At 53.7% G+C, this 12494-nt stretch overlaps 1 protein-coding gene across 2 annotated transcripts in view; it reads left to right on the forward strand.

Moving 5' to 3' along the window:
- Window positions 1–12494, forward strand: part of SDK2 (sidekick cell adhesion molecule 2) — a 310564-nt gene that overhangs the window by 103515 nt on the left and 194555 nt on the right. The gene's annotated exons all lie outside the window — the stretch shown is intronic.

Consider the following 12494-nt stretch of genomic DNA (forward strand, 5'->3'; position numbering starts at 1 on the left):
TGAAGTGGACCATGGGCACTCACCCCTCTACACATCTCAGGGTCCTTGTCTGTGAAATGGGGGTGGCACGGTATTGTCCTGCTAAGAGAGAGGTGAGGATGTCGAGAGGGGATGGGATGGAGTACCCAGCAAGGCACCTGTGTGCTAAGTGTGCTGTCCAAGCTGGCCTTGGCCCTTCTGATGTCATCTGCGGCTTGGGGATGAGCCATGTCCCACATCTGCTCCACCAGCAGGGAGAGCCTGGCTCTGGCCCTGGTCCACCTTTTAGAAGGGTGGAGAGCTCCTAGCAGGCAGCTGTTTCCACACACTGCAGCCCATCCCCTGCAGACCCCAGGGCACCTCCTTTTGCTGGTGCCCCAGTCCCCTGGGGCCCAGCTGCCTCTCCCCAGCCAGAGCTGTCCTCACAGCTGCTCTGAGGGTGCTCATACCACTTTGGCCAGGAGCACGGGAGGGGTGCCCCATGTTGGGGGCTGGGCAGACACCCACTCTCAGGGGGCCTAGCAGCTGCCCATTGGCAGCTTAATGGCCGAGACCACATTTGCTGGTGAGTGCTGTAGGGGAGGCTGGGGTATATGGTGTAGCCACAACTACAGGGCAGGCTTGGCCCCAGCCCCTGCCCCAGGGAAGACTCTGGACCACCCAGTTATCTCTGTCAAGTGCTCACCTGCCTCCCAGGTAGGGCCTGACTTAGCGGTAGATTAACCACAGCCCACAAGGGGAGAGGCAGAGGACAGGTCACTGGCATGGATGCCCAAATGTGAGACTCTCCTACCAACTGATGGTTGTCCTCCCAGTTACCCCTCCTAGCTAGCCTCAGTTTCCTCATTTATCAAATGGGAAGAGGCCCAAGGACCTTTTGGTGAAAGCAAGTGATATAGCACCAGGGTCATGCACGAAGCGTTTTGCTTAAGTGGGAGCAATAAATAAATAAACATTATCCTCAGTTATAAAATGGGTATATGATACATATTATGTTATGGGTTTAATAGCAAATATCATACCTAGTCCCGTATTCTGTTAGGAGAATCACAGGGGTGATGAAAGACCCTGCTGAAGCTATAGTAGTCTCATTGCGACAGCAGGAAGCGTTGACGTTAGACACAAAGAAATATGTTTATTGTATTGGGGACTGTGTGTGTGTGTAAAGTTCCAGTGTTATTGGAGAATGAAGTCAGGGATGGAATCCACTCCTGGGATTTGCAGTAACAAAGTCACATGCTGAGTGGCTTAGAACCACCGAAATAGATTCTATTGCCTTGCTGAGGGTGGGACTTGTGACCTCGGGGTGTCAGCAGGGCCCTGCTCCCTCAGAGGCTCTGAGCAGAATCCTTCCCCACCTCTTCCAGCTTCTGGTGGGGGCCGCCCATCCTGGGTACCCCGGCTCACAGCCGCATGACCCCGTCTCCGCCTCTGTCATCACGTGGCATTCCCCCCGTGTGTCTCTGCCCACATTCTCTCTTCTTCTCAGGATACCAGTTAAATTGTATTGGGGCCATCTTCGTGATGACATCTCAACTTGGTTACCTCTGCAAAGACTATTTTCAAAGAAGGTCACATTCACAGGTCCCAGGGCTGAGGGCTTCACTGTATCCTCTGGTGGGACTCAGTTCCACCCACAACAAGGCTCTTGCCGCCACCCAAGCAAAATGTTTCGTATGTGACTCCGATGCTGTGTCACTTGCTTTCACCAAAGGATCCTTGGATCTGAACCCTAGCTGTGCTTTCGCCCCCCACCACCCCCTAGCTCCCTCTTGCCTCTCCCCATCAGCGTCCCCATCTGGCCCTCCCTCTTCTGCTGGCCTCTGCCCACTCCTGGCTGTGCTGAGCTGAGCAGGGCTGATGTATGGCTGGGTGTTTAATCTTTCCCTTCCCGCTGACCCTGCCCCGGCGCTCCCGGACTGCCTCCCTCACAGACTTCACTTCCCTTTGATGACAGATGAATGATTTCTGGCTGTCCCCATTAACGGTTGTTCTTTCTCTTTAAGGGGTCTGCTCAGCCTCTCCAGAGAGTGATGGCCAAACACATTTCACGTGACAACGAAATATCCCCAAAGCTTCTCCTTAGTTCCTTGGGAGATTTGGGGTGCGGGACATACCCTGGTTCCTCTTCTCTTTGGGGATGGGGGCTTCTAAGGAACGAGGCAGGGCAGCGTGGTAAGGCCACTCCACCTGTTCTTTCTCCAGCCTTCTCCTGAGGTCACCTGCCCCCTTCCTCATAGAGGGAGGCTCACTATGTTCTAGAGAACGCTCCCAGGGTCTACAAAGGAGATCAGAAGGGCACCTGGTGGTTCAGAAACTAAGTGCCCTGAAGGTTAGAGCAGCAATGGGTGACCTCCTGGGCCCAGGGCACGGGAGTCCAGAGGCCTGACTTCTAGGCCCACTCTGCTCCTAACTGGTCAGGGCCCCATCTAGAAAGTGCTGACACTGAGGCCAAGGTGGGACTCCTAGCCTCTTAAGGCTGAGAAGAAATGGCTGTGGTATACACTGGGCGCCCGCTAATGTGATTTCCTGTCCTCTTCCTCTCCTCTGCTCTGATCGTGGTAGAGTTGGGTGCTTCCAGAGGAATCACAGTGTTTTTCCAGAGCTGCCCTCCCTGAATCCCCAGTGTGGCCTGGGTGGCCTGGGTGTAGGCGAGAACCTGTTCGATTCTGTTCATTCGGAGGCCAGGAGGTGGTTTGCTTATCCGTTCGTCTTTTCAAATGTCACCTGTGTACGTTTATTTTACTTATTTTTGTATTTACTGAAAGAGCTATCTTTGCACATTTTAAAGCCAGAGTCCTGGATTAGGGCTCCGAGGCCCCAGCATCACATGGTGAGTTTCTGGCAGAAGACCCGATGTGATGCATTTAAAAGGAGATGGAGAGATGGGTGGGGGCCCTGGGGGAGCTGGTAAGGGGAGTCGAAAGCAAAGAAGAAATCAGAGGCCTGGTGGAATGGCTGGAGTACAGACTCGAGCCAGCAGACTGCTCAGCTGATTTGTATCTGGGTGGCTTTGGGAAGCTGCTTGACCTTTCTGTGCCTCAGTTTCCCTGTCGATAAAATCAGCACAGTTGTGGCACCTACTGGAGGTCAGTCTGTCTGGCTTCTGAGTCTGTGCTATTACTACAAATATTCACTGAACCTTTCCTGCCAGGCCAAGTGCAATGAAAACCGCCATTCCTGGAGTCAGAAGTCTGTCTCCCAGGCACCAGTTGTAAGTTACCTATCTACACTCTTACCATCTGCAGAATGGAAATAAAACCACACATTCTGAAGGGATCAGTGGGGACTGTGTGCCAGGTCAGGTCAGTGCACAGGTGACCCCTCCGCACTCTTCATCCCCTTTTCTTTCAGCCATTGAGGGATTTGTGAATGGAGAAACTGTTTTGTTATTTTTCCCCTGGTGTCATTTTTTATTTTCACTCATAAGGATGGGTTCAGGGTGCTTCCTGGCAAGACAATAGAAGAGCAAAGTGAATTTGAAGTGGGGAAACTGAGTCAATGCAGCAGGAGATGCGCCATCAGATCGGCACATTGAGAAAGGCCTTCCTTCCCCCTGCTTAGGGGCAATTCTCCCTCCCTGAGTTGATTTCCGCCTCCTCCATCCCAAGCTGGGCACATCCCCACCCACACAGGCTTCAGTCTGCTTTGGCGACCTGCTCATCTCCCCAAACCTCCCCCTCTCCCCAGTCGCCACGCTCCAGGCTGCAGAACCCACTTCTCCATCCCTTCCGCCCCTCCGCCTGCCTCTCCATTAGCAGATCTGGAGCCCGATGAAAGGAGCCCTTATGAGCTGGGTCAATAGATCCAACTTTGGGAGATAAAAGCATGGGGGCTGGGGAACAAAGTGGGAATCGAAGGCAGAGGAGGCTGGAGTCGGGGTAGAAGCGGGAGGTGAGCCATCGCGCTCTGAAGGCCCCAAAGCGAAATCGACAGATTGGAAATCTGCTTTGATGGCCTCTCCGTTTATCTCCCTCGTTAACAGACGTGGCCATTTGGCAGGGGCAAGGGGAGCAGGGCAGGAGTTTGGCTGAATTTCAAGTTTGATATCTCAGGGCTCACAATCCATCGTCTCTTTGCATAAAAAGGGATTAATATCTGCGGCTGAGTATTAACCGAGGGCCCAGTCGCACATGATGCGCGCGCACACACGCACACGCGTGCACTTGCGTCGTGATCCTGAGCCATCGCCTCCAACCAGCACCATGCTAAGATCCATCCTCACAGTCCCCAAAGCCTCAGGGTGAGCTAATGCTCCTGCACCCCAGATCTCACTCCTGCCCCTCCACCCAGCGGCCCTCCAACCTGTTTAGAGGGAGGCCTCCCTGTCCCATTATGTAAATAAAGTGCAGGGACAGACATGTTGATCCCATTAGGGGGATTAGTTACTCAGGAGGCCGAGATTAGAATATCAGCAGGAAGGCAGAGGAGGGAAGGAAGCGGGGCTGCAGTCTCCTTTGCCCTCTGGAGCCACTTTTGTAGCCCCCCCAACTTAAAAGAGGCCCCCAGTGGACCCTTGTCACCTGCCCCCAGCATGGCCAGGGGATGTGAGGCAGAAACTAGTTGTGCATTGCTTGCACATGGAGCCTTGGAGAAGGAAAGCGATGAGGGATTCTGCGGCCCCCCTCACTGGCCTGGGGGCAGCGTGTTCTGCTGCCTCTAGGACAATAGCCAGCAGCCCCAGCTGTCTCTGTGTGGCCCCCCTGGTCAGCTCTTCCCCTGCCTGAAAAGGCATCTGCACACCTAGCCCTGGTACAAAGAGAGGCGGGAGGTGCCCAGGTGGCCCAGCCTGGGGGCTTGGAGGGTGTTAGAGGGCAGAGAGGTGGGGGGTTCAGTGGAAGCCTCGGAAGGAGGCTGGAGAGGGGTTGGGGTGGAACACCAACAAGGAAGTAAGTCATAGCTTTTTCTGGGACTTGAAAAGAGCCTCTGAACTCCCAACACCGAATCCTCCACAACAGCACAGCCTGCAGCTGTCTGGATCCCAGTGACCTGCTTGCTGACCCAGCCCTCCCGCTAGGCCAGTGGTTCTCAAAGGGTGGCCTGTGAGGCAGCAGTATCACCTGAGAACTTGCTAGAAATGCAAATCTCAGGCCCCACCCAGACCAGCTATATTAGAGGCCGTGGGTGGGGCCCTGCACCTCTGTGGTCTAACAAGCCCTCTGGGAGATGCTGATATAGCCCAGGTGTGCTCTGGTCCATGAACTGCAGGGCGGGGAAATTGGGATTTGCTTGCTAGTGTAGGCAAAGCACGTGGAACCAGGTAAGAGTTTCTAAGATGTGTGAAATCAGAAAAGGAAAAGTGTCAGGGTGGGCGTGGAGGAAAGGGAGGAATTCAGAAGAAAGGATGTGCATGGTGGGTGGGCGTGGTCCTTATGGAGGGCATCCATCACCCCAGCCACCCCCTGCCTTCTCCCCACATGAACGATGATCATTCTGATCCAAGCAGCTTTGTGTGCCAGGAACTTGATTGGCCTCACCCAGGTTCCTAATCAGCCCCCTGCCAGCCACATCCATAGATAGAGAGATTTCTGCTCCACACCCTTCCTTTGGTGATGGGCAGGCAATGGTGTGCCAGAGCCAGTGCTCACTGTGCACCTCTCTTCCCAATCCGTGGCCCGTGATGTCCCACTGATAGCTTCAAATCAGCCACGGCTGGAGCATTTACACCAGGGAAATTGGCAATGGTGGGCAATCGGGGCTTTTTTATTTTTCCTGGGGAACAGGATGTTAAGTGTTCACCAGCACACATGTGAGCACACGTGTTGCCTGTGAAGCAAGACAGGGGAGGAAGGAAACAGTCTATGTTCCCCAGGAGGCAGCCGGACTGCAGAGTGCCCCAACCCGCCATTCACCCAGCAAGTGCACACCAGTACCGGGCACCGTGCTTCAGATGAAGCCATCATGTCATTTGTCCTGTCAGCAATGCCAGGAGGGAGGGCGGACATCCCCATTTTACAGATGAGCTCAGAGAAGTTATGCAGCGCACTCTAAGCCACGCAGCAGAAAGCGGCAGAGTGGGGATTGCAACCTGCGTGGCTGTGACTCCCATAATCCTGCTCTCAAGGAAGGTGGGATGGGAAATGTACACAACCCATGCACAAGAGAGGGCAGCCCCGTGCTGTCGTCACACACGGATGAGGCTTGGCGTCGAGGCCACCTTCGGTTTCCTGGTCAGGGCTGTAGGGGATTGGCGGTGTCTTCTGGGATGTCACTGTGAGATGGGCAGGGAAGAGGTTCCACTCTTTCTCCTCCAGATTCCAGGATGTCCTGGGGACTCCTCCTCAAACTGTGCACTGAGGCCTGGGCTAGAGACCCCATCTGCCCCTTGGAGTCTCAGGTTGCCTCCCTCCTCCTGGGTTCGTTAGACCCAGCAGTGGGCAGATCGGCCAATCACAGAGTATCCGCACAGGGAGCCCTAGAAGATGCAAAGGGGTCCAGGGAGCCCGGCCCACTGCCTGCAGCCTACTGAGAAGAAGGGGAGTTTGGGTAATAGCGGCCGCTTTCCCCTAAATGAGAGGAAGAAAGATCAGGGCCTAGGCCTGCGCCACCCTCGGCTGTCATGCAAATGGATGGTTTCAATCCCAGGATGCAGTCACACCTCCTCACCAGAGCCAGCCAGCGCCAGGACTCCAAGACCTCTGGCTCCCCTCCACCGGCCTTCCCTGCTGCCCTGCCGGTCTCACGCTCTGCCTCTGTGCGTCTTCCTGCCCCTTCCTTTTGTGACTTGACTTCTCCTTCTCCTTCCTGTCTGTCTTTTCTCCCACCACCCCCCCAATGCTGTCCCTGTGCCCTCCACTCCATACCCCCCAGGCCTCGCAGAGCTCAGGCGTCTGCCGGCATCATCTCTTTAGCACTGCCTCTGTCCCAGGAATGCTTTTTTCCTGGTCCCTGCCTTGCCCAGTGCCACCCTCCTCCGAATCGTGGACAGCTGTGTCTCGCTGCCTACCAGCTATTTAATTCCACTCCCCTTTCCCCAGCAGCAGACCCACTCTTGCATCTGCTCGTTGATCCTCATTCATTCATACACATGCATTCATTCCTTCAGCAAGGATGGACTGAGTCTCTCCTACCAGCCACTGCACTGCACTGTCCTGTGGTTGCTGAATAAAAGTGCAGACATCCCCAGGCTTCTAGGGGCTTATTGGAAGCCCCTAGAAGCCCCTAGGGTAGGGAGGAGGAGGAGGAAGAGGAGGGGAGGAGGCGGGGAAGGAGGAGGAGAGGGGAGCAGGCGGAGCAGAATGGCGTCTTGGCTGCAAGCGGAGGTGCAGATGTTGCCGGCATCACTGTGCTTTTCCTGCTGCCGCATTGTGTTTGGAAAGTGATGAATTTCAGCACCAGCTAATTAGTCTCTAATTAGCAAGTGGAGTGTAAACAATCACAACAGATGGGGGAGAAAAGGCATTAGCAATAATGACCCTTCTTTGGGGGCAGAGTCTCAAAGAGGCACTTCCTTGAAGGAGCTGGAGGGCAGCCTGAAGAGGTGACAGGGAGCCTGGCGAAGACAGAGAAGGCTGCAAGAAAGGTGCTGGTGATGCCCAAGTGGGTTCCCCAATTTGTCTGGGGGGTAGGGGGGTGGGGGAGGGTCCTTTCTGGGAGGCTTGCTGGCACATCTGTAGCTGGGTGTGGTCCAAGTGGCAGCACAGAGCGTTTGGGAACCTGAGTCTTGGAGGTGGAGAGGACCTCCCTGTGCCAGGGAAATGATGGTGGGACGTAATGATGATCTGGAGTTAGGTGTTTCCCTAGAGGGCCTCAGGGCCTGTGTCCAGGGACGTGGGGTGTCCCAGACTGTTTGCACTCTTGCTGGGACACAAACCTGTGTGGTTGGCCACTGCCCAATGACCAGACAGACTGCCAGGGTATGTGCCCGCCTGCTCTGGGGACGTCATTCCTCCAGGCTCGGCAACCTGCCTCTGAATCCAGGCCAAGCCACCGTGCCAGTCGGCCCCGGGGCCCCAGAGTGTGGCCTGGCTGCACGCCCACCTGTGTCCTTGGCTGCAGGACCAGGGATGCTGAGGAATGGGGTTGGGAGGCAGTGACTGGCATGTCCCACCAACACGTACCAGCCAAAGGGGATACCAATGAGGAGACCTCTCCGGGCCTTGCTTGATGGAGCGCTGCTGTGCCTGTGTCCCGTAAGGTCATGAGGGTCACACAGAGGGCTGGACAGAGAGGCTCTGAGAAAGACAAGAACAAGGTGGGCGTCTGAGGAACGGCTGGAGAGGAAGAGAAAGATGGAACCTGAAAAAGGAGAGGGACCGTTTGATGTTTATACTCATCTTTATTAAATGCCTTTATTAAGTGCCTGTCTGGGCAAACCACTACGCCGAGGGCCACAATAGCGTTAACTGCACTGTGCCCTGTCCCTGGGAAGCCTGTGACTGAAGACAGACACGCTAACCACCCTCTCGGGCCCAGGCCTCGTGGGACCATGGCCACGGTGAGAGGAGCCTGCCTTCCTCTCTAGAATGCAACTAAGCGCCACTGCATGCCCCATCTCTGGTGGGACAAGAGAGAGCCTCCAGCCCCCCGTTTCCTTGGAAATGCTGTACCCTTTGCTGCTGCCATTACAGGCCTAATTAACAGGCTTGTTTGTCTCATCAGTCTGGCAGTCCATGTTGATAAGAAGGGCAATTTCATTGTCTGGCAACGTCATCACAGCCCTGGCAACTTGTTAGCTAAATTGGTTGCATCCGCCCGGGCTCCTGGAGGAAGTGGCTCCTCTCTGAAGGACAGTACTCTCCGCGGCCTCCTCCCCTGCCACCTGACTCAGGCCTGGGAGGCAACCCGCACCCTTTCTTCACAACCCAGCCCTCCTGTTTGGAGAAGAAGTGATCCGATTTCACTTTAGGCCTGGGGTGGGCTGTGGAGATGTTCACTCAGCTGACACACAATGAGGCCTACTGTGTGGCAGGCTCAAGGCAAGGCCCTGGAGGTGGGAATGGACAGACGTGGACCTCGCTCCTGTCTAGTCCAGGGCTTCTCAGCCTCAGCATGGTTGACATTCTATGCTGGATCGTTCTTGGTTGTGGGGGACTGTCCTGTCCATTGTAGGACATTTAGCCTGGCCTCTACGCACTAGATGCTATGAACGTCCCCCTCCCTCCAGTTGTGATGACCAAAAACATCTCCAGACATCGCCAGGGGTCCCCTGGGAGCTGGAGGCAGGAGTTCAGAATCACCCCCCTTGAGAACATCTGGTCTCTAGAGAGAGACGAATGCATAGAGATCATTGTAATGCACCATGATGGAGATTAGAAGGCACCGGTAGGGAGAGGCACCTCAGCCACTCTGTGGCTGACTGACAGTGTCCAGGAGAAGCTGGTGGGTGGGCACAGGCCACAGGCATCAGGCAGTGGATTGACAGGAGTGAAGGCCCAGGGGAGAGGGTGTGTGGTTTGTGAGGAAACCACAAGTTGTGAAGACCTTCCATGGAATCAGTATTTCCAGAATTTCCACCGTGTCTCTGGTTCAGTGACAAAAAGAACTATGTGTTCCTCATTGAGAAGTTTTTTATCCTGTATGCAATGGGGTGCCATTGAAGGAATTTGAACAGGAAGCACATGGTTAGAAATCCCTTTAATTAAGTAGATTGGGCTAATGACTGGCAGCTGGGAGGCGGTAAGGGCCTGGCAGATGGAATCTGGATCAGAGATGGGGCAGGGGTGGCCTGCCAGTTTAAGGAATACTTAGCAGGTAAACCCAGCAGGACTAATTTGTTAGTTCAGAAAATATTTATTGAATGCCAACGGTGGACCAGACGCTGTGTTATGCACCAGAGCTGGAACAGACAGCTGGGCTCACAGGACCTGGGGGTGAGTGAGTGGTCAGAGGTGGGAGAAGGGCAGGGACGACTCCAAGGATGGCACCATTATTTCTGGCTTGGACGACTGTGCAAACAAGACCGCTAACTATATTAGAAAATTATGGGACAGCTACAAGCTTGCAGAGACCAGAGCTCAGCTTTGGATATTTTAAATTCTTGAGCATGTTGGAGGTCATCAAAATACAGTTGACTTATTCAGGCAAGAAATCAGGGTTAAAGATCTGGGACGCATTCACATCCAGGCCATAGCTAAAAGCAGAAAAGAAAAGCAGCTGCATTCTCCAAGGGATGAGGGTGGGCATGAGGAAGATCAGAGCAGAAAGCTGGAAACATCAACATTTCAGAACCACAGAAGGAAGGCAGGGAAGGAAGGGCGGGAAAAGGAGGAAGACTAGGAGAAGGTGCTGGAAACCAGGGTTAGAGAGTCAGGAAGTAAGTGACTGGCATAGTCAGACACCCCAGAGAGGTCCCTCAAGCCTCTCTGGGGCTGGTGACTGGGGAGAGTCTTATGAGCCTTGTCAGAGAACACAGACGGGGTCCCCTTTTCCTATGGGTTTGTAGCTAGATGCTCTACTGGGGCCACAAGGGGCATGGTTGGTCCCACTAACAGATGCTCAAAATGGTTCCCTTCTGAAAATTAACATGGCGCCATGACATTTGTTAAGACCATCATGGGGAGAAGGTTGAAGGATGCTAGTGGGGAGTGAGACCCATAGGACCAGGTGAAAGGGATGCATGTGGTAGTGCCATTTGGACATCATCACTCCCACCCAACCAGCTCCACCCCTGCCAGGGGCCTACAGCCCCTACCGCAGTATATAGATTCCTTGGTGTTCCACGGATCCTAGGGAGGCAATATGGTTTGGCTCTGTGTCTCCACCCAAATCTCATCTCGAATTGTAATCCCCAGGTGTCAAGGGAGGGACCTTGTGGAAGGTGATTGGATCATGGGGGTGGTTTCCCCCATGCTGTTCTCACAATAGTGAGTGAATTCTCATCAGAGCTGATGGATGATTTTATAAGTGTTTGGTAGTTTCCCCTGCACTCTCTCTCTTCTGCTGCCTTGTAAGATGGGCCTTGCTTCCCCTTCGCCTTCTGCCATGATTGTAAGTTTCCCACAGCCTCCCCAGCCATGCAGAACTGTGAGTCAATGAAATCGCTTTCCTTTGTAAATTACCCAGTCTTAGGCAGTATCTTTATAGCAGTGTGAAAATGGACTAATGCAGGCGGGGACTATTGTAAACGGATGCCAGAGAGAAAACAAGAAGCTAGAGCAAAGCATAAAGAAGCTAGCTGCCCCCTTCTTCAGGTAAAGGTTTGACTGGAATGCAAGATGTGGAAGGGTTTTCCCCCCTTCCCTCCACCCTGCCCATGTCCATAGAGAATTTCACTCCACCCCACTTGGGCGGCAGGAATGGGTCCTGTGTTAAGGACATCTCTCCCACTACTGCATTACTAACTCTATGTGTTTCCTGTGGCTGCCATAACAAATACCACAAACTGGGTGACTCAAGTAACAGAAATATATCATCTCAGAGTTCTGGAGCACAGAAATCCAAAATAAAGGTGTCAGCCAAGTGGGTTCCTTCTGGAGGCACTGAGGGAGAACCTGTTCCATGTCTGTCTCTAGCTTTTGGTGTTTGCCGGCAGCCCTTGGTGCTCTTTGACTTGTGGATACATCGCTGCAATCTCTGCCTTCATCTTCCCATGGCTGTCTTCCCCACATGTCTCTGTGGTTTTACCGGGTCTTCTTGTAAGGGCACTAGCCATTGGATTTAAGGCTCATTCTGATCTAGGATGGCCTCATCTTAACAGAAAGAATTACACCTGCAAAGTCTATTTCCAAATTAAGGTCCCATTCTGAGGTTCCAAGTGGAAATGAATTTTGGGGAACACTACTCCACCCAGTGCCCTGACCTAATTTGGCTATGGTTTGTTAACAAGGCAGCATCCTAGCCTGCCTTGTTTAATAATCATTCCACTCTTCATACTGATGATGCTACCTCCATTTTCAGATGAGAAAATTGAGGCACAGAGGTATAAGGTGGCCTTTCCAAAGTCTCCCAGCCCCCAGTGGTAGAGGTAGACCCAAGTGAAATCTCTGTTTTCCAGCCTGGTCCTCCCTCAGCCACCCCCATCCTCGGTACTTGACTGTAGGACTCCCCGGTTCCCACTCATGCATGCTTTTCGCTCATTACAAACGAAACCACCGCCCCTCTCCCCAGAATCATCTTTCTTCTGGACAGGGAAATAGTTTCCCCATATGACAGAAAAGAAAGATAAGTCCCTAAAGGAGGTATTTACAGAAGGCTCAGGTAGCCAAAATGGTATAAGAGAGCTCAAGAAAGACAGAAGAGGGGGCAACAATGAGAAGACCCCGTGAGAGCCCCCAGAAGGAGCTGTAGAAGCTGGGCAGAGCTCAGGGACCTCAAGGATGGCAGAGGTGCAGGGGCGAGGCCTGCTTCCCCGGCTCCTTGCACCTGTGTCGGTGCCATGGTCCAAAGGGTAATGGGCGTATTGATTGGTCCATAAGTTATCTGTGCCTGGGGATGGTCAGGGGACGCTCCTCTCACCCGGAAACAAAAGCTTCGACCATCAGGGGATAAATGCAGTGGGAGCAGATGAGCCATAGAGAGATTGATCTGCTGTACTGGATGGCAGATCCAGTACTCTTTGACCCTGCAGTGTCAAA

Source organism: Chlorocebus sabaeus, chromosome 16 (assembly GCF_047675955.1).
Source record: "Chlorocebus sabaeus isolate Y175 chromosome 16, mChlSab1.0.hap1, whole genome shotgun sequence".
Taxonomy (NCBI): domain Eukaryota; kingdom Metazoa; phylum Chordata; class Mammalia; order Primates; family Cercopithecidae; genus Chlorocebus; species Chlorocebus sabaeus.